The sequence below is a fragment of the Oryctolagus cuniculus genome, unplaced genomic scaffold, assembly GCF_964237555.1.
Source record: "Oryctolagus cuniculus unplaced genomic scaffold, mOryCun1.1 SCAFFOLD_69, whole genome shotgun sequence".
NCBI lineage: Eukaryota > Metazoa > Chordata > Mammalia > Lagomorpha > Leporidae > Oryctolagus > Oryctolagus cuniculus.
The window spans coordinates 153140-176327 of record NW_027208355.1 but is presented as its reverse complement, the minus strand read 5'-3'; the positions used below and the strand labels follow the sequence as shown (position 1 = coordinate 176327).

The window sequence follows — 23188 nt, the reverse complement described above, 5'->3', positions numbered from 1 at the left end:
CTCTCATTTATTTGTTCAACTAACTGAATCCGTCAGGTGCTGAGGTTATGTCAAATAAAGCAAACATGGTTCTTGACCTCATGAAGTTTGCAATCTTGCAGGAAAGAGCAATCTAGCCCAAGAATATTACCTACATATAAATACTAGTGGGGAGTGAGTGGACAAAGATTTACACATTCCTAATCAAGCAACTCTAATCGTATAAACTGTAAAAGACAGAAGTAGTCATAAACACAGAACTCCACATGATCCCGCTAATCATGTACTTAATGAGTTTCTACATAAAAATTTTAAAATACAAATAGCACATATATACCTAAGAATTCACACTATTTAGTCAGTACCGTGAATTAAGCATATGAAAAAAGTGACCACGTAATAAGAACAAGGATAGAATTTTTTTTTAAAGATTTATTTATTTGAAACAGTTACAGAGAGAAATCTAGATGCTACACTATGCCCTCTGCAATCCCCCTAAAAGTTATAGGGAATTCACATCCACTTATTATTTGGTTCCTACAGGCAAAGGCACAGAGAAGCCCGCCAGGAACAAAGCAGAGGGTACGATTTTTCAGAAAGAAGTTTAGGAAGAAGCCAGGATTTGGCGGTCAGCTAGTAACGGAGATGTCGCTCAGAGATTTTGGTACAAGCAGGAAAAAGAGTACCTCCCAATTTTTGAGATTTTTTTCCATGGGGGAAGAGAGGGATGGGTGTAAACAAGGGCAAATGCCTTCTAGTTTCCACCTGCCTCTACCTGCTGGAGGCTTTGAAGCCCCTGGGGAGGGCCGGCCCCCCAGGTCTCTAGCAACCCTGAGTCTGGACTCCATTTCCCAGAGTTCCTAGGAGTCCCAGCGTATTCTGAACGCCGAGCGCCTCTGTGTTTGCGCGCGTGTGTGAATATGCGCATGCGTGTGCGCGGGGGCGGCTCCGAGTTCCGGGACAGCGGCGGCTCATTCACCCGATCGGAGCCGGCGCTGAGAGGCGGCGCTGCACCTTCTCCCGTGTCCTGGTCCCTGGCCAGCTGCCTGCAATCCCAGGCAGTTGCAAGCGCACAACCGGGCCAGCCCGTCCGTGGCTTCCGCTTCCGCTGCTGCCGCCTCTGCTGCCTCTGCCGCCTCTGCCAGTCCCACGCGCCTCGCAGTTTTCCTGCCGCGCACTCGCCGCCTTGAGCCCGGTGTCCGCAGCCTGCGGCGGAGCTCCCCGGGAACATCCACGGCAGGTTCGGAGCCTAGGAAGGGGCGAGGGGCGTGCGTATGGGAGAGGGCTGGGTGCGAGGGCGGCCGGCGGCCCGGGGACCTCGGCTCACTTTCTGGCTGCGCCTCCGCGATCCAGGCTGGGGCGGGGGCTGCAACGCGGGCTGTCGCCTCTCTGACAGCCACCTCCCAGGGCTCAGCGCACCGCTACCTCTCGCAAACTTTCCTTCATGCGGTTTATTTAGGGGGCGTAAGCGGGTGGGCCTCAACGCGGGGACGGGACAGGTAGGGCAGGCGGGAGCACCGCGAAGGAAGGCAGCGCGACTCCTATTCTCCACATTTTAACCAGCTGCGTTGCCATTTGGGTCGGTGGCGAGAGTGCCCTTGGGGCTGGTGGCCCTGAGCGGGGAGCCCGAGGCGGCTGGAGGGATGGGGAAGGAGCGTCAGCGGAGTGTGTGCCCCGCCGCGCCCACAATGCACGCCCCGCGGACACTGCGGGCATTAGGGCCTTGCCTGTTCGGCCTTTTCCCCAGTGCGAGCAGCGTGGAGGATGTGCTGTGGCTTTGTGGATTCATGCCGCCTCCGCGTCTAGTTCACAAAGACTTTGCAATCTCGAGTTTGAGGCTGTGGCAAAGTAGCTGATTTATTTGGCTGCTTTTCGGTTTCTGTTTTCAGCCCTTCTCCTTTTAACGGGCATGTCAACTGTTACTCTACCGACGCCTTTACAAAGTGAGAAGTGAACTGAAGTTACTGCAAGTCTCCTACTGTGGTTAACTGGAACTATTTCAGTCTGGATTTGCATGAAATGCTAAGCTATAAAAACATCCAGGCAAAAAAGTCACGCTTTTCTCTGTGCCTATTTCTTTATGGCTGGTTATCATACAATTCAGAATTTTTTTTCAAGACGGTCACTTTTTTTTTTTTTATTTTGGGTTTTGTGTTTAAGACCATGCCATTTTTGACATTGGGAGTGTATTAGCTATAGATTTTTATGACTATTGTTTGCTGAAGCCGCTGAACAAGTTGTTAGTGTGTGGGGGAGAATAAGAAAAATAAAAATAAAAAAGTGCTGCCCTCCCGGCAAAAGATAGTTCCACACAATAGAGTAAAAGAAATGTGGCCTTGAAAAATATTCCCTTCTTTTTTTCAGTGTGATGAAGTTTTCATGTGATTAACCAGGTTTGAGTAATTCACGTGTTCTGGTAGAGTGTTTCCTGCTGGTACTGGGTTAATAATTTATGAGACTCATTTAACCCGAGGCCATCTAGGAAGCAGTCACAGAAAGTGAATCATGGGTGGGCGGAATTTTAGGATGGCAGCATTCCTGCTTTCATCCCGAATGTGTTAGTTTTTCCTTTCCTCATATCATAGTGCTTGTTGATGGGAAAGCAGTTATGTATTTCTGATGTGAAGAGCTGCTTCAAACCCTCAATATAGTTGTATGCTGACTTTCTGAGCAGATGTATCGTGTGACCATTCATCTGACTTGGAAGCAGCCAAGAACAGGATTCCTAGACCTGTCAGACTGATTGACTGTGTTTGGCAGATCTTTCCCTATACTAGTAAAGTTGGCAGGCAAGTTACTTAACATTTGGAAGAGAAAATTTTTTTAATGTGAGATGCATAATGTGGTGTTGCAGGAATTTTGTGGATCAGATCCAGATGGGTGTCTGTGCAGCAGAGAAGATTGATGAGACCAGATGCAATGATGAAGAGGTGCGAAGCCTTTTGAAGCAGACAGTAGGAAAGTCTCCTGCAGTGGGAGGGCTGGTGGAGAGACCAGCTGAGGGGGACTTGCTCAAATGCGTTGTTTTCTACAGGCAGACAGTGCTGAAGCTGATTTGTTCCTGCCATGATGGCTGTTGTTGCTGGGCAGGGTAGCTAAGGTCAGGATTGCAAAGAAGGGACTTTTGGGCAGAATTTTTGTGGTTAGGCTAGTTGGAAATGAGCACATCTGGGCCCTCAGTGTTGAGTACCACATCCTATTTGAACAGTCTGAACTTGCAGACAAGCGGTGGTGAGATGGTGGGGCTCTGGACTGTCTTAAGATGGAGTCCGTCTGGCCTTTTACTCCTAAAAGTGTTGGGGTCTTTCTCATTGGTAATTTAGCAATGATGTCTTTAAGGAAGCAGTCTGATGGTGCTTGTTCATCTCCCATTAATAATTCATTGATATTTGCTACAGTACTGTTTGAACTGCATTAAGCCAGGAAGATTCTCTACAGTTTACCTGAGGTTTCTCAGTTTGGGGGAATAACGAAAATACTTCATTGCATAGGTGAGTTTTTTTTAAAAGGAGGGATAAATTTTTTTATATAACTCTCAAAGCTAAGATTATAGTTTGTGGTAGATGGTGATTTTTTTTTGTTACACTTTGAGTTTCTTTAAGTTGTTATTTACTGTTTATTTTTGAAGTTAATGAGTCCTAGTAGTCATCTTATGTTATCTTGCCTTTTGATAAATAATATTTATCCCATCTCACACTCAATATACTTCTTTTAAAGATTTTATTTATTTGACTTATACATATACATACCCCCACACATACAGAGAGAGAGAGAGAGAGAGAACAGTATCTTCCTCTGCTATTTCGAGAGAGAGAGAGAGAGAGAACAATATCTTCCTCTGCTATTTCATTCCGCAAATGAACATAAAAGCCAGTGCTGGGGCCAGACCAAACCCAGGAGCCTGGTACTCCATGTGCGTTTCTGACATGGGTGGCATGGACCCAAGTACTTATTCCTCCTTTACTTTCTCAGGTGCAGTGGTAGGGAGCTGAATTGGAAATGGAGCAGCTGGGACTGAAACTGGCACTCATGAGATGCTTTCATTGCAGATGGTGGCTTAACCCACTACCCCACAATGCCAACCCCTCAATATACATTTCAAAATGGAAACATTGGCTATGAAAGTATTCAATCTAAGTATGCAAAGAAAATGGAAAGAAGTCTTTTCTAACTGCAGTTGGCCCCAGGGGCTTTTATTAGACATCAGCTCTAACTTTGCCAATTAGCAGAGCAAAAGAAGCCAGACATTTTGTTAAGATTTTGCTCTAAATCAGGGGTGAGGAACATCCAGCTTGTGGACCATATAAGGACCATGAAATCATTTGGTCTGACCTTGTCAAGGCAACCACAGGTGGGGTTTGGTATTCAAAATATCTATAGCTACTTATAAATATCCAAGTGCCCCTTGTCTGAAGAAAGGTTTCCACCCCAGCAAAATGTTAATGGCAAGGGTGAGTGAATTAGTAACTACAATTATCAATCTTCTAGAAGACAGGCACAGAAGTAAAGAACACATGCCAAAAACATCCACTATGTTTTTAGAGATTGTCAGAGATGCCAGGTAGCTTGCTGAAAGGGTTTTATTGCTTCTGATAAAAGAGAAATAGGAATCCTGTGTAAAATGTGAGAGCAGGTGCATCAAAATAATGTTGCTGCTGTTGTATCACATAGAACCTGTTTTGGAAAATAATTTTAGATGACAGAGAAAGATATGTTTATGTCTGTGCATATGTGTATATGAGGTATGTGTATGAGGTGTGTATGTATGAGTGTGTATGAGGTATCCACATGTACAGTTTGTAGCAACTCACATGTACAGATGTTCCTTGTCTAGATGAGTATGATGTGGGAATTTGTCAGTGTTGTGCCTTGTTAGGGGAGATGATGAAAGGAGGCATGTGTGGGGGAATTGCACAACTGCAAACTGGCCTCTGAATATCAGGTACACCATGGGTGGTGCTTCTTTAAAATGCAGATCCCCATCTATTCTGCTGGGTGGCATGGCCTTGCAAAGCTCATTTTCCCAGGGGATAGTGTATGTAAAGGTTTTATAAATTCTTTTCTTGGCCTGGGTGCATCTCACCTGGAATGTGTACAGAACCACATCAGCTCTGTGTAGGTCACAGCAAATCATTGATTTTCCTGAGTGAAAATACTCTGCTGCTCCCAAGGCCTGTGTTATCTCTTGCCTGAGCAACTGTAAGCCAGAAAGCTTGGGGTTTTCCTTTTTTCTCCCCCACTGTTTTCCTCCTTCTTTTTCCCTTTGCTTTTTCTGCTACTCTGCAAAGGGGATGACTCCCTAGGAATATTCACTGCCTTGATCCAAGGTGCTGCTTAGCCTCTCTCCCTGGGATGACTGTTTCTTATGTGACACTGGCCATTGAAAAAGACTGTGGTGGGCTTACACTGGGTATTTTCCAGATGGACAGCTTGTCCTATCTTCCCAACCCTTAGCATCCCCAGCCCTGATGGCTTTGGCACCCATGGCCAAGCTCAGCTCTGGTGCTTCCAGCCCTTGGCAGCAGCCATGAGCCTTTGGTGTCTCTATCTTGGTAGACAGGGTGTGTGTATTCCATTCACCAGTGGCTCCTACACCTTTCCCTCTGTATACCATTAGCAAGGTGGGGTGCCAGGCTCCTTTGTAAGTTGTGACTTCTGCTGTCCTTTCTACACCTTTGTCCTCAGTTACTCCCTCAAATCTAGATCGCACTGCAGTCAGTATGCTGCATCCTAGTGGTGGGGGCTTTCCACCTTTATCTTCCACTGAGGACCAGAAGAGCCTCACCACTTAAGAACAGTCATGACACAAAGCCGCTGACTTGTACTTATCGGTAGTGGATGGCGAGTGTAAGACTAGGCACCACAGGTATCTTCTAGCTTCCTCTGCTCACTTAATGGTGATGACGCTGAGAAGACTGTGGCTGTCCCTGGCCTCATTTCTGATGGGGAACCCTCATCTGGCTCAGAGGATTGGAATGACATGTGAGTAGTTTGGTTTGAGCCCTCCCTTTTCTCCAAGTAGGCTCTGCAGCACTCATGTTCAACATCTTGGTGGCTTTGTCCATGCTCCTGGTCACTGGTAGGGCCAACTCTTTCCCTCCCAACAACTGTGGAGGGCTGGCATTCACTTGCCTCTCATCAGAGAGCTTTGATAGCTCTTGTAGGAAGTGTTTTTCTGATAATGGCCAAAGGGAAGTTGGTCTCAGTGCTGTCTTTCAACCAAATACGTGGTTGGTTTATTCATTGAGGACTCTAAAGTGAAAAGAGCTGTAGCAATCACTGGAAGGAATGCCACTGCATTAGCAACTGTAGGTTCCTAGGGAATTTGGTGGGGGCGAAGGGATAGAGGAACTCATCCATCTCTCATTTATTTGTTCTCATTATGTTTCTATGATCTTAATATTATTTTCTAGCTTTTCTATTGAATCACACCCAGCATACTGCATATGATTCTATTTTTACAACTCTCAGCCCTTGTCCACATCAGACGTTTTTTCTGGGAAGAACAAAGGTTGTCATCGGTTACCATAAAGCATTTCAAGTAGCTGTGTTTGCCTTGTTACTGCAAGGCTGGAACGCAGACTTCTCCTGTGACCTAAGAGGTTTGCTGAGTGGTTATCCTGGGGTTCACTTGGAGGACTACACACTGTTGTCCTGTGGTCCATATTTCATGTCCACAACCATTATAAATTCCTGCTTTTGAAATAGCTTTTCTCATGTTCTCTAAGTGTCTGCTTGGGCTCTGGCTACAACACCCATACTGGCAACTAAACATTTATTTGGCACTTGGAGACTAGGAGTGCTGGTCCAGGAAACTTGCTCTAATTTAGTTAGAAAATAATTGTGTTTTAAAACAACTGGGGTTGGGTAGACAGGGCAGTTTTCTTCAAGTCTGGTGAGAATTTTATGAACTGAGGGTGTTTTTCTCCCACATTTTGATTTAAGATTTGTTTCATTTTATTTTCTTAAGAAAACTACTTCTGAGATTTGCTTTCCCTTTTCTTAAATGTTTATGCTTACATCTTTATAACCACCAACATGAGTATGCTTTTTTTTCTCTTCTCTTTGTGATATTGAGAAGAGTTACTGAGACATTGGAACTCTCTGCCTTGTCATGGTTTCTTCAGGCTGTCATCTTGAGTTAGGCACTCAATAACTTTGCTATTAATAGGCATCTGCCCAAATTCAGTGAACCTTTTCAGTAAAACCCAGCATAGCTGTTCAATAAAAAAGTTATCATAAAATCATCTTGTAAATCTCTCATCTTTGATTTTGAAATACGTTGTGGGTATATCTTTTATATCAGCATCTGTAAGCTGGAGACTTCCCACTTAAAGCAAAAGGCTGCTGAGGGATGGCACAACCATAACCTTATCTTGTCACTTTGGCTATGTATCCTCTTTTACCCTTTCATTTTTTTTCAAATTTTTTTTTCTTCAAGATTTATTTATTTGAGAGGCAGAGTTACAGACAGGGAGAGGGAGAGAAAGAGAGGTCTTCCATCTGCAGGTTCACTTCCCAAATGGCTACAATAGCCAGAGCTGGGCCAACCCGAAGCCAAGAGCCAAGAGCTTCTTCTGGGTCTCCTATGTGAGTGCAGGGGTCCAGGCACTTGGGCCGTCTTCTAACAGAAAGCTGGATCAAAAGAGTAGCAGCTGAATCTTGAACCAGCATCCATATGGAATGCTGGTAGCAGGTCGAGGCTTAACCTGCTGTGCCACAGCCCTGGCCTCAATATTTCTTATTTTATTTGAGATGCAGAGTTAGAGGGAGACACAGAGAGATGGGGATCTTTCATTTACTGGGTCACTCCCCAAATTGCTATAATGAATGGGGCTGGGACAGGCCAAAGCCAGGAGCCTATAACTCCATCTGGGTCTCCCATGTGGGTTCAGGGGCCCAAGTACTTGGGCCATCTTCTGCTGCTTCCTCAGGTGTGTTAGCAGGAAGTTGGATAAGAAATGTAGTAGTTGTGATTCAAACTGGCACTCATATAGGATGCTGGCATCTTAGATGGTGGAAGCTTAACTCACTGTGCTACAATGCCAGCTCTTCCTCTTCCTGTATGTTGACTTGTGTGTGTTCTGTTCCTGCTTCTTGAAGATACCTGCTGATCAGATCTTGGCCTTGTGTTGGACTGCTCTATTTTGTTTTGATTGTCATTTGTTGAGTGATGTATAAGTATTCAAAGCTAGCTGTAATCTGACTGGTGGCTGAAGCTTCTCTGGGTTAGGGTGCAATTGATTCTGTCTTTTCCTGTCTCCAATATAGGTGGAAAATGAAATCTTCTTAAGCCTAATATGCTGCAAAGTAACAACTGGAGATTGAGATTCCTTTCTTGTCACCTAACAGATCCAGCTGGTCTCTGTTTATGTCTTTTTAGCCCACACATATAGCAGACTCCTAGAGTTGGACAAAGCTTGTTAGCCCAGTCGGAACTGACAGATGTGAATATCCATTCCCCTTGGAGTGTCAGAGCTTTACCTCTGCTGTTCGCCTGGTTTGCATTGTATGATGGTACATCCCTCATGGAGACAGATCCCTTACACAGGAATACAACTTCATGGAGAAAAATTCAATGAGTCTCTCTCCAAAATTGAAATGAAATTCTAACTGGAAAATCATGCGATTGTCATCAGTAGGATGGGGAGCCTCCTTTGTTTCAAGTTGAGTGCTATATGAATGGGCACCCTTTCCTCTTCTGTTTGATATATTCCTCCCTTATGGATTACTTACAGAGTACTCAGCACTCTCCTTCTTTTGCATGCACAGGGAGCCTTTGTGGGTATCTATAAATGGGGATGTTTGTGAATTAGCAGTGTCTGGTGTTGCCTTTGTGACCATCTCTAACTAACTGTAAACCAAGGGGCAAAGTGAGGAGGAGACTGTCACCCTGTAGCCAGCCTGGATTTGTGCCTCTTGCTCCTTATCTTTCCCTCGTGCTGGAGCAGCCTTCACAGAGCTCTACTACGTAGCACTGGTGCTTTGATTTTGAGTGGAGAATGAGATAAATCATTTTTCTTTAGGAAAGGATTGAGGTGGCACTAGACAAAGTTAGCAGCAACTTTTTAGATCCCTGTCATATGCTGATAATTGTCAGGATATTTAGAGTCTGTTTTATGTAAATACATATTTAAAGGACATTGGAAGGCCTGATTATTCCTGTTAATTGTCATTCAGGCACTCTGTGCAGAGCTGTTTTTAAGTGTGTAACATTTCTTATGTAATCAAGTGACCATCTACAAGACTGCTTGCAGAGAGAGATTCAGGGGAAGAGGGGGCAGTGATGTGGAGTGGAGGTGGGGGGAGAGGGAAAATGGAGAGGCCAGATTGTTATATATTAATGTTAGCCATCGCAAAACACACCGAACTCTGGAGTAAGGGAAAGGGTTTATTGGGGAACACCCTACAGACCGGAGTGAAGGGGCGGCGAAGGAAAAAGAGAGAAAGAGAGTATAAGAGAGAGAGAGAGAGACAGAGGAGAGAAGATAGAGTAGAGGGACGAGCCAAGAGAGAGGAGAGAGCACTGGAGAGAAGAACCAAGAGAGCACGTGTTCAGGAACAGGCCCTTTTAAAACTTTGCCTGAGGGTGGGCAGGGAAGCAGGAGCATGGAATCCCATTAGGATGGGGGTGGAGCCTGGCTCAGGTAGCTGGGCCATGCGGCCACCTGGCTAAAACTACCAGTTTCCTAACACAGAAGAGAGGTTAGAATGTGTTCAAATGAGTGAGGTGATCCGACACAGATCATTTATGCAGATTGCCAAAATTAACCATGTATATTTTATTTTTTTTTAATTTTTAAAATTTAGAGTTAACTTCTAATACAGTTTCTGGTATAGCTGATCCACTTTTCAGTTTTCTTCATATAAATAAGAAATTTTTGTGAGATATAGATAGGTGGTATAATTAAATTCAATAGGGAACTGCTAAATAAGCAGTTAGCTTTCGAGTTTTGTTGGCAGTTGAGAGAGAAGTGAGTGTGGGGATGTGTGTATAACCCTTGCTTATATCAGTTTTATAACTGAACTTGAGATCATTAAAATCAGTTTTATAATAGAAATGTTGACTTTTTTTTACTGCTGCAACCACCCCCTGCTCACGCTCTGCACCCTTGTATATAAAGACCCACACATGTGCACATTGAAAACAGCGCTTGCAGACCTGGAGTAATGCACATGCACCCTTTGATTCAACCTGGGGACTGATAGGGTGGAGTTCTTTGTGATTTTATTTGTGTGTTTCAATAGAATGAAATATAGCAACTTGTATAAAATATTCTGTATCCCAGTGATGACTCCAGTTGGCTTGCCTGTCCATCCACCTGGTGTTACAGGTGATTGCCATGGCAGGTGTTGGGCTGTAGACACAGAAGTCTACAGATGTGGGCCATCCCTCTGTTCTGACTGCCCAGACCTAGCACTGTTCTTGCTTCACTACTCCTAGGTTCTCCCTGAGCCACTTTTCTCCTCTCTCTCTCCAGGGAACACAGAATTCTACGGTGTGTGTGGTGTTGTCATTTCTGGTTGTTCACTCTCAACACAGTCACTGAGACCCCTTTTCATGCTGCTGGGTTTTTTGTTTTGTGGTGAAGAAATGTTTGCATGGCTAACGTGGGGGCAGACTCATCCCTACAGAGCCATCTGACTTAGCCTGGCTTGGCCTTGCATATGCAGGCTGCTGGCTAGACTCTGACAGGTGCTGTACTAGTTGGTGCTGTGCTTTGCCATCCTTGCTACTTCTGCCCTCTTGGCAATTGTCATGCAGAAGTGATCTTGGCTACCCCTTGGTAATAGATGCCTGCTAATGTAGTTGTGCCAGGCAGAAGGTTGGCTGGAAATTGAGCATTTGCAGGGAGAGGGATAAGAGGAGCCTGGACCAACTGGCAGAGGTGAGGCCTCAGAGGGGCACCAAAGCTTGCCTGCAAACCCTCTTCCCCCCAGCATCTGCCCCTAATGAGGCTTGCAAGGGCTTTCGTGCTGTTGGTGACCGCACTGCTTCTCTGCAGGACAAAGAGCAGAGAGTTCCATACCTGGAAACAGGGGTAGCAGGGGCCATGCCCCTCATGTCCTGCTTCCCTGCTCCATGAGGTCATCCTAAAGACTCAGTCCTGGGTTGATTTCCTATCTGTCTTTTAAGCAGAAGGTGGTAGATAGAGATGGGAAGTAGAGTGTGACAACTAGTGAGCTGGAGGACAGACCACAGGGCCTTAAAGTGAGAAAAAACCAATGGTGTATTTTTTATGAAAGATGTAGCTTAGCAAGGGTGCAGCCATGGATATCAGGTCACAGTATTTGACCACAGTGTAGGTTGACCAAAGCAGATCAACTGCTGAGCTTGCTTTACAATCTTTGTCGCTTTCAGCAATTCTGTAATTGCTGATGACTGTTACAGTGCCTGTTACACAGTGCTCTCACATCTCAGTTCCTGAAATCGTGTTGGCTTTGCTGATACCATGATATAACCTCTCCCCACCCCCCCACCCCCATCTAGATTTCCCAGCAACACCCATCCCCATTACCCTCACTTTAGGTTGTATCTCCCAAATTTCTCAACTAGTGAGGAACTGGGTGAAGGGACCTCCAAACAGCAGTGATAAAAGGAGCTGAATTTTTGAAGGCAGTGTCTGCTTCCACTGATCATTGCTATTGATTCTAGGTTTCAATGAATGCCTCACTTTCTGTTTCCCTCATGTTCCTGGGTCTGTCCTTTTAGTGGGTAGGTGGTATCAGGTGGGCTTATTTCCCAAACTGGGGTAATGGGGGTGGGCAGGAGATAACAGGTGGTGCATGGTGGGAAAGAAGCACATGCACAGGGGTGGCACTTAGAAGGGGTGAGAGTGTGTGTGAGACCTCTGGCATGGCTGTGCAGACTAGTGCACCCTGATCCAGTTTTTCTCTGGACACCTTGTCACTTGTATGATTCTTCCTGCACTTGCACAGTTGTCCTTTGAATCCTCAGCATTTCCTGTCTCTCTTTCATGGCTATGAATCACTAAAGGAGTGTTTCTCAAGCCCAGGCTCTGTAATGGTTTTTGCGCATGGTGAGTTGAAATTGCCTCCATGGTCTGATACCCACAGCAGGAACTTCAGCATTCACTGTGGCACTGGTAGTTTCTGGAACTCTTCCCATGGGAAGATTTCTAGGGATGCCTTCTGGTCAAACACAGTTTGATTTTTGGAGGCCTTTCTTTGAAATAAAACATAAACATTGTGTCCAAATAACAGAAGTTGCTCCACAACCTGTTTTATAGTATTGCAGAAAGGGAGAGAAAGGATCAAAATCCATCTCTGTGCTGGTCCAGCTGCTTCTCTCTTCATTTTTTATCCATCCCCTGGAATAGCCCTGCATTTTCTCTGACTGCTTTCTCCCTTCATTTTATTTATATGTGAGGTCATATTAGATTTAGAGAATCTGAGTGTCTGAGTCAGGAAGGGACTTGACTAGGGTTAGATATCTGTGTGGTATCTATGTGGTAGCCTAGGTTAGAGAACCTCTATTTTCATATTCTAGATTTTATACTATTAGATATTGTTAGTAATAAAAGGGCTGCTGGAACTAGTGTGTCAGGGAGATTGGGGCAATAGAAAATCAGATTTGCTGTAATGATATTTGAGTAGCAGTCACATTTTAGACTCTGGTGTATGCTTAGACTGTAGGTTACACAGACATTTTACTTTCTTGCCTAGGTGAGACCCATCTGCAAGCCTCCTCCAGGTGTGTCACAGGACTGCAGCACAATGGGTTGCATTTTCTTAGGAGAGCTTAGGATGGGATTTGAAGGGGCCTTGTAGGTGGGGAGAGAAATACAGAGAAGGGCTGAGCTGGGGGTCTGAGGAGGGATTGACAGGGGAAGGGGAGAGGAGTTGGTTGGGGACAGCCTCTTACCTAGCATCTGTGTGCATTCTCCTAGGAGTGGAGGAAAGCTGCCCACTACCCTACCCTGAGTGCATGAAAAGCCCAGTGTTTTTTTTTTTTTTTTTTCATGGAAATAGAGTGCCATGGGGCTTGCAAGTACCAGAGAAGGGCTCTGTCAGCGGGATAGTGGGGAGTAGGAGAATGAGAGTGGGAAACACTGGTCCTGTCTGCTGGCCTTGGATTTGAACCTGCTTTTAAAATAGACTCATTTATATATGGTTCACCTTTGAGAAATCTCATGTTCACGTATATATATAGCAGAAACAGCCATGAGAAGTCAGATACCTGATACTTCCACTCCTGTCAATTCTTTCATGGCCACCTTTAAAGTTTAAGGGAAGGATTTCAGCTCACCGTTGTGCAGAGCATCCCTGCCAATCATGGAGCACTCAGGTCTGTCCATGTCCACAATCCTTCCTATATATGATCACAAATGAGTATGGGAGGCAGGAAGAGCAACCCTGAACATGCCATTTTGGCCCAAATGCCACAATCATAATGAAAAGGGAATTCTAGATAAAGCAAGGGTGGTATGAAAAGTAGCTAAAGAGTAGGGGCAGCAGCCTAGGCTTGGAGGAGGAATCAGTAAGACTACAGTTAGGATCTAAGCTTAGCTTCTTTCCTGGGCAGTAAAATGAAAAACCAACTTTAGAACAGGAAAAGTCTGGATGCATGGGCTTCCTTCTTGACACACTAACCTGATGGAGATTCATTCAAATTGTGCTGAAGTCAAAGCTGATTTATGCATAAAAGAATATAGACAGGTGGACTTAACTGTTTCCAAACAGCACAGATGCTTCCTTGCAAATGCTGCCTCCTCTTTCTGACTTCTCAACATGGTGTGGGCAGCTTTTATTGTCATTTTTTTTTTCCCTTTATTTAAAGAGAGCACCTGTTGCTGAAGGGCCTAGTGCCCTCTTCATTATAAAGCTATTTAGGAGATGCTGAATGGTTTTATAAGAGACCTTCCCATCGAGTCTGGGAGAGAGCTGGCATTGTGGCCCATGGCCAGTATAGACCTCTTGATGATATATTGACTTTGAAGCACTGCATCTTTCTTTGATAATGGGAAATGCTGCTGCAGGTTGTATTGAGGCAATCCTGTGAGCCCCATTTCGGTCTCCCAGATGTTGGTACTAAAAAGGCTTTGTACTGCCTCATCTTAGGTGTTGATTGGTGGCAGTGTATGAAACCATGGCAGAAGTCATATGGCATTACACAGTTGTCCTGAGAGGTGGAGGATGTGATGTACTCACTCATTAATTTAAGTATCCAGCCATATACATGTTCCAGGCACCAGGCTACGTACTGAGGATACAATGCTGAGCAAACTGCGTTATACTTCTGGCTAACTGGACCTTAAGTTTAGTTATCAATTGCAGGGTGTTGTGAAAAGTGCTCAAATATATGAGTATAAAATTCCATGAGATTCAAAGGTATGAGCATCTAGTATTGTTCAAGAATCAAGAATAACCTTCTTGAACAAGTGACCTTTGTGCTGAAATATGAAAATTATGAAAGAGTTACTTATTCAAAGAAGCTATGGAAGGCAGTTTGCTTTTTTGGACAACATTTATCATCTATGTGGAAGAAAGAACTCCAGAATCAGCAAGGATTGCTCATGAGAAAATGAGAATAAAATATCTCCCTGCCAGGGCTGAGAGCTGACTTTGGGTCTGTATAGTATATTCCATCCTACAGCCAGGGATTCTTGAGGGTGTCCATTTCTTGCTCTTGTTCTGAGGCCTGACGTCAGTAAGAGTCTTGCTTTTCAAATAGCTGTGAAGATGAGTCATTATCTAATACTTCCATGTGACTTATGATCTCTTAATCACCAGAAGTCCCCAGATTACAGAGAACAATGCCTGGCACAGAGGGGACATTCAGGAAGTATTTATTGAATGAAGGAGGTCATGACCCTGCTGATGTATATTGAGGTGAATTAAGGGTCCTCTGTTTTTACTGAAATTCAAGCTCAGCTGAGTACTCAGACCTGTCCAGAGACATGTTGGTTCTCAGGACCCAGAGTGTTCATTTGACCACTAGCTGAGGCCTCATAGTACCTGGGATTCTGGACAGAGTTCTTTGCAAAGTTTCCCATGGGATGTGCATTGTTCAGCCTTGGGTTTCATGAGGGAGTTTAGGTTTGTGGTGCCAAGCACATTAAAGGAGGACAAAGGAAAGGGACTGGGAAATATTGTTCTGGCCTAGCATATATAGGCATACTAGAACAGTTCATTCCACCTAAAGTCTCTGTACTCTGCCATCTTTTTTGTGACTTTCCTTTCTTGGCCTCTTATCTTCATCATCTCTGCGTATCTTGGACATTTCCTGGGATCCTGTGTGTACAGCAATGTTCCCAGGGCTGTTTGCAGAGTAGTAGTCAAAGGATGATGTCATACATTGTCTTCCTCAGAGTCTCATGGTCAGACAGGAAGGGCTTGAGCATTCCAAGAGCAGGAGTCATCCTCTGATCTCAGAGCTACCAGCTTCAGATCATATGTGATAGTGGGTTGAAGAAGAGGGTCTGGGAGTGTAGAGATCGTTATATGTAATGCAGATTCCCAGTGCCTGCACTCATCCTGTTGAACAAAATCACAGAGAAAGCTGTCCAGGATTCTGTGTCTTTAGTAAGAATCTCCCTGAGGAGATTGATGTTTATGGTTTCTAGATCACTCATCTGGGGTGACAACATCACAAGGAAGGTTTTTAACAGGAGTTTTGACCCTGAGGGAATGGGAGTTAGGACAAGAAGAGTGGAGAGTAATGAATAAGAATGCTGAGCTCTTGTTTCAAAGGGGGGAATCTTGTCCTTTGAAGAATATAGAAAAAAAATTCCATGTTAATAAAAGACACAAGGCAGAATTCTTATAGATGATATTTCCCCAGAGCTACATCAGTGGAAATTTATTCCTTATGATAAAGCAACCCAATTTAAGTGTTTACAAATTTCCTGATTAACATTTTCTGTTGGTTCAAGAGGCTGGCAGTTTGGGGGAACAGGGGAAGAGTATCTTCTCTATTCAGTGGTGCCTCCCTACAGGTAAATTATAAGGGAAATTTGTGAGAAGGGAAAATGATGTTGGAGCTGCGAGGGAAGGAAATCTAGAGTATAAATATAGGTAAATACGTGCAAGGCAGTCTTCCCATAGAAATTTGGTAAGAAAACCAAATGTGAACAGGGAGCTAAAAAAGAAAGAAGGAAAACTTGGAGATAGATGTAGGAAGCAGATGGGGAACTTGAAATATCTTAAGGAATTATGAATAATTTGATAGCATACATTTGTGATGAAGATATGGTAAACAGGATCTTATAGTTGGTCAGGGTATAAGGTAGTAGAATCTGTGGAGGGCCATTTGGCCAGTCAGCAAAAATTTTTAAATGGCAGATATCCTTTGGTGGGATTCTACCACAGGAATTTATCCTGCATGTATTGGGCCAAGTACGTAAAGGCTTTCTACATTTATTGTGATATTGTTTGTAATGGTAATAAAACAGAAATAACCTGGAGGTATATTGATAGGGAATTGATAAAATACATTATGATATATCATTATAATAGAATACTAAATATGCAGTGGCTCAAAAAATGACTTAGGGACAAAATTCTTGTAAACAAGTTATGAAAATACCATTTTGAGTAGAAAAATGCATACATCTTTATGAAGATACTTCAAAAAGTTCATGGGAAATGAGTTAAAAGATGAGGCATGGCTGGTGCCGTGGCTCACTTGGTTAATCCTCCTCCTGCGGCGCCGGCATCTCATATGGGTGCCGGGGTCTAGTCCCAGTTGCTCCTCTTCCTGTCCAGCTCTCTGCTGTGGCCGGGGAAGGCAGTGGAGGATGGCCCAAGTGTTTAGGTCCCTGCACCCGCATGGGAGACCAGGAAGAAGCACCTGGCTCCTGGCTTTGGATTGGTGCAGGTCCGGCCATTGCGGCCATTAGGGGAGTGAACCAATGGAAGGAAGGCCTTTCTCTCTGTCTCTCTCTCACTGTCTATAACTCTACCTGTCAAAAAAAAAAAAAAAAAAAAAGGTGAGGCTATTTTAGTGCCTGAAAGTTGAAATCCATGCATATTTTTGCTAATATACACTCTATACAAACTTTTTGAAGAGCCTCTGTGAGCTTGTATTTCAGAATTTGTTAGGGCTAAAAAACAGTTATGTTTTAATCTATTTTTATCTTGCTGTTTTTAGGTACCCTTGAAACTTTCAGAAGACTAAGAAACTGTTAAGGGTCATTTCTTCTGGAAGGTATAACTAGGGATAGAAAGGATAGAGAAATGCTTTTGTTTTATGTGCTTCTACATTATTTGAATAGCTAATCTGTGCATGTGTTTTTTAAAAGACTTATTTTTATTTAAAAGCTGGAGCCTTAGAAAGAGAGACAGAGACATAGAGAAACTAAAACCTAAAAATTGACTTTAAATAACAGCTAACCAAAGGATGGAAAAATAGAAGCTTTGGAAGAAGGAGAGAGAAAATCCTTGGTAAGAAACACAGTTATTTTATTTAACAAACCAGCACATAGCCAATATGATCTACAGGCATAAATATTTAGTGTTTATAAATGTATATATGTGGCACACATTTACAGGTTGAACATCTAGTTTAAAATCTGATACTTTTTGAGAACAGACGTAATGCAACAAGTGGAAGATTCTGTTCCTGATCTCTTGATGGGTTGCAGTCAAAACACCAGTGGGTTAACAATATTGTAGAAAATTACCTTCATGCTCCATATGTAAAATCTCTTAGACTTAGGTCTCATTATGCCTGTAAATTTTCCAAAGTGTGAAAAAAATCTGAAATCTAGAACAATTATCTATGCTTAAGAGGAACTTGATCTCGGCACTTTAAAAATTGAGAATCCTAATATATAAAAACAAACTAGATGCTGTCTTTGGTTATGGAGAAAAAGAGGGATGGGAGGAGATGAGAACAGTGAAATAAGACTCTTAATTGCACTGGCTGTCAAGGGCATGTGGGCATCAGTGTTGTTTGAAGAATTTGTTAAAAGTGCTGGTGTGTTATATTGGGTCTTACTATATTTACATTCAGGATACCTGGAGATTCTGGACAAGGGGACCTGGGAAAGTCCTGGCAGTTTTACTCCCTTAGCGTTGGGTGAAAATGAAAAGGCCAGGGCTGTCTTAAAAACCTCATCCCATGTCTTTAAAATGCCTTTATTCACTTGTGCATAAGGAGTTCCTGTTCAGATTTTCTGCAACTTTCCCTGAAATCAGTGTAATATGCATGATGTCACCTGTGTTATCAACCTCAGTTGCCAGAATACTCCTTATGTAAATATTTACTGGAAGTGGATCAGGGCTGTGTACAGAGAACACACAGAGATCGATCTTCCATCCATTGTTTCCCTTAACAATTACCCACAATAATTGGGTTGGGCCTGTCTGAAGCCTGGACCCAGGAACCCCATCCAGGTCTCACATGTGGGTTGCAGGAACCCAAGTACTTGGACCATCATCTGCTACCCACCAGATACATTAACGAGATCTCAATTCCAACCGCTTCAATATGAGTTGCAGGCATTCTGAGTGGTACTTTAACCTACTGAACCATGTATAAAAGCATATAATTATATACACTGTCATTTTTAAGAGTATGGTATAAAATATGACATGTTGATTAAATGTTCAGGGTTAGACACATTCACAATTTTTGTAATACTGTCCTTTTCCTTTTTAAAAAGCATATGTTTATTTAATTTGAGAGTCAGAGTTATAGAGAGAGACATAGGGAGAAATATCTTCCTCCTACTGGCTCATTCCTCATATGGCCACAATGGCCAGCACTAGGCCAGGCCAAAGCCAGGAGCCAGGAACTTCATCAGAGTCTCTCATGTGGGTGGCAGGGGCTGGAACATATGGACCATCTTCTGCTGCTTTTCCCATGCCATTAGCAGGGAGCTGGATCAGAAGTGGAGCAACTGGGACAAGAACTGTTGCCCATAAGAGGTGCTGGTATTATAGGCAGTAGCTTTATCTACTGTGCCGTAATGCCAGTTCTCCACAATCCTTTTCACCCACAGAATATTATGTGCAACAGATTTGAATCTTATGTTATATTGGGATGAGTGTATAATAGTTTGCTTTGTGTGTGCAATCTAAGTATAAACAGGGTGTAACTTCAGTTTCTTCCATTAGTGAGCTATTTCTACATATTCTTAAGCTCTCTGGCTTTCATTTTGCCCTAAACCATTTTTCTGTGATGCATTTATTTTTTACTAAAACCTCCAAAGTGTAAAAAACATGAATTAATAAAACAGCAAAAACAGGACTCACTTTCTGGTGAAGGATTCTCTCATATTCCTTATTCACTGACTACTACTCCTCCCTTTCAGTTTGTCCTTCCTTGGTGATTATATAAAGAATCATTTGATTATACAAGAGTACTTCAAAATGTTTGTGGAAAATGGAACTAAAATATAAGTTTAGTATAGTACCAAAATTATTGAAATATATGCATAATTTTCTCATAATATGACTTTCCATAAAAATTTTGGAGACTGTCCATATATGTTGTTAAATTTATTTTTATTTATTTGAAAAATAGTGATGAAGACAGAGTAGGAAAGACCAAGAGACATCTCCTGCCTGCTGGTTCTATCCCAAATGGCTGGGGCAGAGCCAGGCTGAAGCCAGGAGTCTAAAATTTCCACTTAGGTCTCTTACATAGGTAGCAGAGCCCCAGTACTTGGACCATCATCAGCTGCTTTCCCAGATGGATTAACAGGGAGCTGGATCAGAAGTGGAGCAGTAAATATACAGAAAAGAAAATGAAGTAATGTAGTTAATATCATAAAGCCACCCAAAATAGTTAGATTATTTAATAACATGGAAATGCACACGTGATATTAAGTGAACAATTCTGTAATTCTGTATGTTATAATCCTATTTTATAAAACATACCTATTCAGATGAAAAAATTATAAGAACATATATGGAAATGCATTTAGTAAATTTCTCTAAGTGGTGATTTTGTGGCTAATTCTCATTTCTCAAATTATTCTTTTATAGATATATATATATTATATTTATTTATTTATTTGAAAGTCAGAGTTATACATAGAGAAGGAGAGGCAGAGAGAGAGAGAGGTCTTCCATCTGATGGTTCACTCCCCAAATGGCCGCAATGGCCAGAGCTGCGCCGATCCGAAGCTAGGAGCCAGGAGCTTCTTCTGGGTCTCCCAAGCGGGTGCAGGGACCCAAGGACTTGGGCCATCTTCTACTGCTTTCCCAGCCCATAGTAGAGCTGGATCTGAAGTGGGGCAGCCGGTTCTCAAACCGGTGCCCATATGGGATGCCAGTGCTTCAGGCCAGGGCTTTAACCTGCTGCGCCACAGTTTTGGCCTCATTTTTATATATTCTTGAAATATTTTGTGATTATGAAAATAAGTCTCATTCTCATAAAGTTAAGCAGTTATGCTTTGAAAATAGTAGCAACTTTTTTCTTTTAAAACACAAAGTAAATTCCATAATTTGCAGATATCCATCACTGCGTTGAGTAACTTTTGCTATTTTTCATTCCAAAAGAAACATTTGCAGAATGCTTCGTTTGAAATCCCAGCAACATTGAGCCTGAACACATTGAGCAGTACTCTTCAGAAACATTTTTTTCTCCCATTCCAAGATGATTTTCAATTGTTTTTCTTTGGTAATTACACTTAGAACTTAGGCATTCCAACAGTAACTGCCTCTAACTTTGTAGGTGATAATGATGATCGTGTGCGATAAGCATGTTATCAGGGTTCAGGCAGCCATAAAATGTGCCATAAAATTCTGTTTTAAAAATAGCAAAATTTTACAAATAGGAGACAGGGGCAGGTGTTCAGTGCAGTGGTTATGACTCTACTTGAGAGGAAGACATCCCATATCAGAGTGTGTAGGTTCAAGTTCCAGCTCTGCTCCCATTTCCAGCTTCTTTCTGGTATGTACCCTGGGGAGCAATGGGAAAGGGCTCAGATACTTTGGTCACTGCTACCCACATGGGTGATATAGATGAAGTTCCTAGCCTGGGCTTTGGTCCAGCCCATTGTTGATCATTACAAGCATTTGACATATGAACCAATGGGTGAGATCTCTTGTCTCTCTGATTCTCTCCTGTTAGTACCTTTGAAATAAATAATTTACAAAATAAAAATAGAAGGTAAAATAAGAAAAAATGAAATTTTACTATTTATTGGATTCTATCTTTAAAATTGCTTAAAAATAGCATTATAAAAACTGACAAATAGGAAGAGATGGAGTTTAACTTAGTGCCATAGATGAACTTTCATTGTGTATTGGGCAATGGATGTAACACTGGAAGTATTGTGCTTGTAACAGATTCATACTAATTTAAAAAAATTATTAATTTATTATTATTTATTATATTATTATTATTTTTTATTTATTGGCTGGAGCTGCGCCAATTCGAAGCCAGGAGCCAGGAGCATCTTCTGGGTCTCCCATGCAGGTGCAGGGGCCCAAGGACTAGGGCCATCTTCTACTGCTTTCCCAGGCCATAGCAGAGAGCTGGATCCGAAGTGCAGCAGCCACGTCTTGAACCGCCGTTGCATCCGGCCAGGGAGTTAACCCGCTGCGCCACAGTGCTGGCCCCAGACTAATTTAAAAGAAATTAATCTCTTTGGTTATTTTAATCAAAATATCTACCTAAGTAGTAATCTATATAACATTATATAGCACTTGGCCAAAATTTGAAAAATATAGGCCAGAGCTTTAGAGCCAATTTGGTAAACAATTTTAAAGTGGATAAGTTATCAATTGTATTACATAGCTATCCAGTAATAGTTAATAATTAAGTCAATCACAATAACAGATCAGACCAGGAATTCATTATATGACAGATAATTCAAATAAGACTACTGAAATATCAAGTACTCAAAATCTGCTATTCATTTTTCCATGTGTCTTAATCTTGTCTATCTGCCTAGTCGGTAATAGAAAGCTTTCAATTGTGTGTCATCTCAACAGTCATTCAAATGATCACATATCCTATTTTTTATTGTTACATAACTATGAAATGCACAGCCTAAAGTGAAGAAACAATACTCCACAGATAGTGTATGTATTTTAAAATTATATATAAAAGGGTACAGACATTTGCCTTAGTGGTTAAAATCCTTGAATCCTACATCAGAGTGCCTGGGTTCAACGCTGGCCTCCAACTCTTGACTCCAGCTTCCTGCAAATGCACACTCTGGGATGCAGCAGTGATGGCACATGTAATTGGGCTTTTGCCATCCATGCAGACCACCTGGATTAAGTTCCTGGCTTCCAGCTTTCAGTATAGGCTTAGATCTGGCCATCTTAGACTTGGGCCATCTTCTACTGCTTTCCCAGGCCATGGCGGAGAGCTGGATCAGAAGTGGAGCAGCTGAGACTAGAACTGGTGGCACCATATAGGATGCTGGTGCTTCAGGCAAGGGTGTTAACCTGCTGTGTCACAGCTTCGACCCCTTGTAGCATCTCTTAATAAAGGGTTCACTGAAGAAGCACATACAGTCTCCCTGCTAAACTAGGAGCTTCTGCTCTCATCCCTGTCTCCTGTGTCCACCACAATCCTAATCCCATGGTTAGTGAGGAGATTATTTTCTCTCCAGTGCCACAGGGTAAAGGAGAAAAATCTCAGTCTTCCATGTTCCTATTCCACATAAACATCACTAATGGAGAAAGAAATGTTAGTGTAAATGTGGGGACAGCTATAATTTCTGGATTGTTCTCTACTCTGTTACATACATCTACTAGAGTCCTAGTGAAATAAAACTGGAACTAATATGTTCTGGATGTCCTTAAAAGTTCTAGACCAAGATAGGAAAACCACCCCTTACTGACAATGGCACAGTCTATCTGTCTCATACAATTGCAAGTGCACTGTCATTAAGTCAGCAGACACCTGCTTGTCTTTCTATACCTTCACCCAAGGAGAGTTTGATAACTAAGCAGATAGAAGTAGGAAGAGAGAAGGGAGACATGGGATTGCAGCCTTTCTCAACACATGAAACCTGGAAGTGAGGCTGCCATCAGCAAAGCCTTCAAGGCACTTGCATAGTGACCTTAGAGTAATAAGAGCAGCCCTGTCTACCTCCAGCACCAGGTAGAAGTGGGCTTGGACATTACATCTCACAAAGAAAACATCAATACTTTCATTTCATATTGTGGTAAAAGTCACATATTAAAATTACTGTCATTCACAGTATAGAGTTCAGTGGGAATACATAGACAAGTGATCTGTATAATAGATTTCTAGAACTTTTTTCATCTACCAAAC

At 42.7% G+C, this 23188-nt stretch overlaps 1 protein-coding gene across 15 annotated transcripts in view; it reads left to right on the top strand.

Moving 5' to 3' along the window:
- Positions 1–887: 887 nt before the first annotated feature.
- LOC100340453 (zinc finger protein 271) overlaps positions 888–23188 on the top strand; it is a 90794-nt gene continuing 68493 nt past the window's right edge. For 2 of the 15 annotated variants that reach the window (XM_051838376.2, XM_051838377.2), the window contains exon 1: positions 907–1219. The gene's annotated coding sequence lies outside the window, so the exon portion shown is untranslated. Of the gene's footprint in view, positions 1220–2833; positions 3471–23188 lie in introns of all 15 variants that reach the window. The other 13 variants (XM_051838372.2, XM_051838375.2, XM_070067834.1 and 10 more) reach the window with 11 other exon arrangements.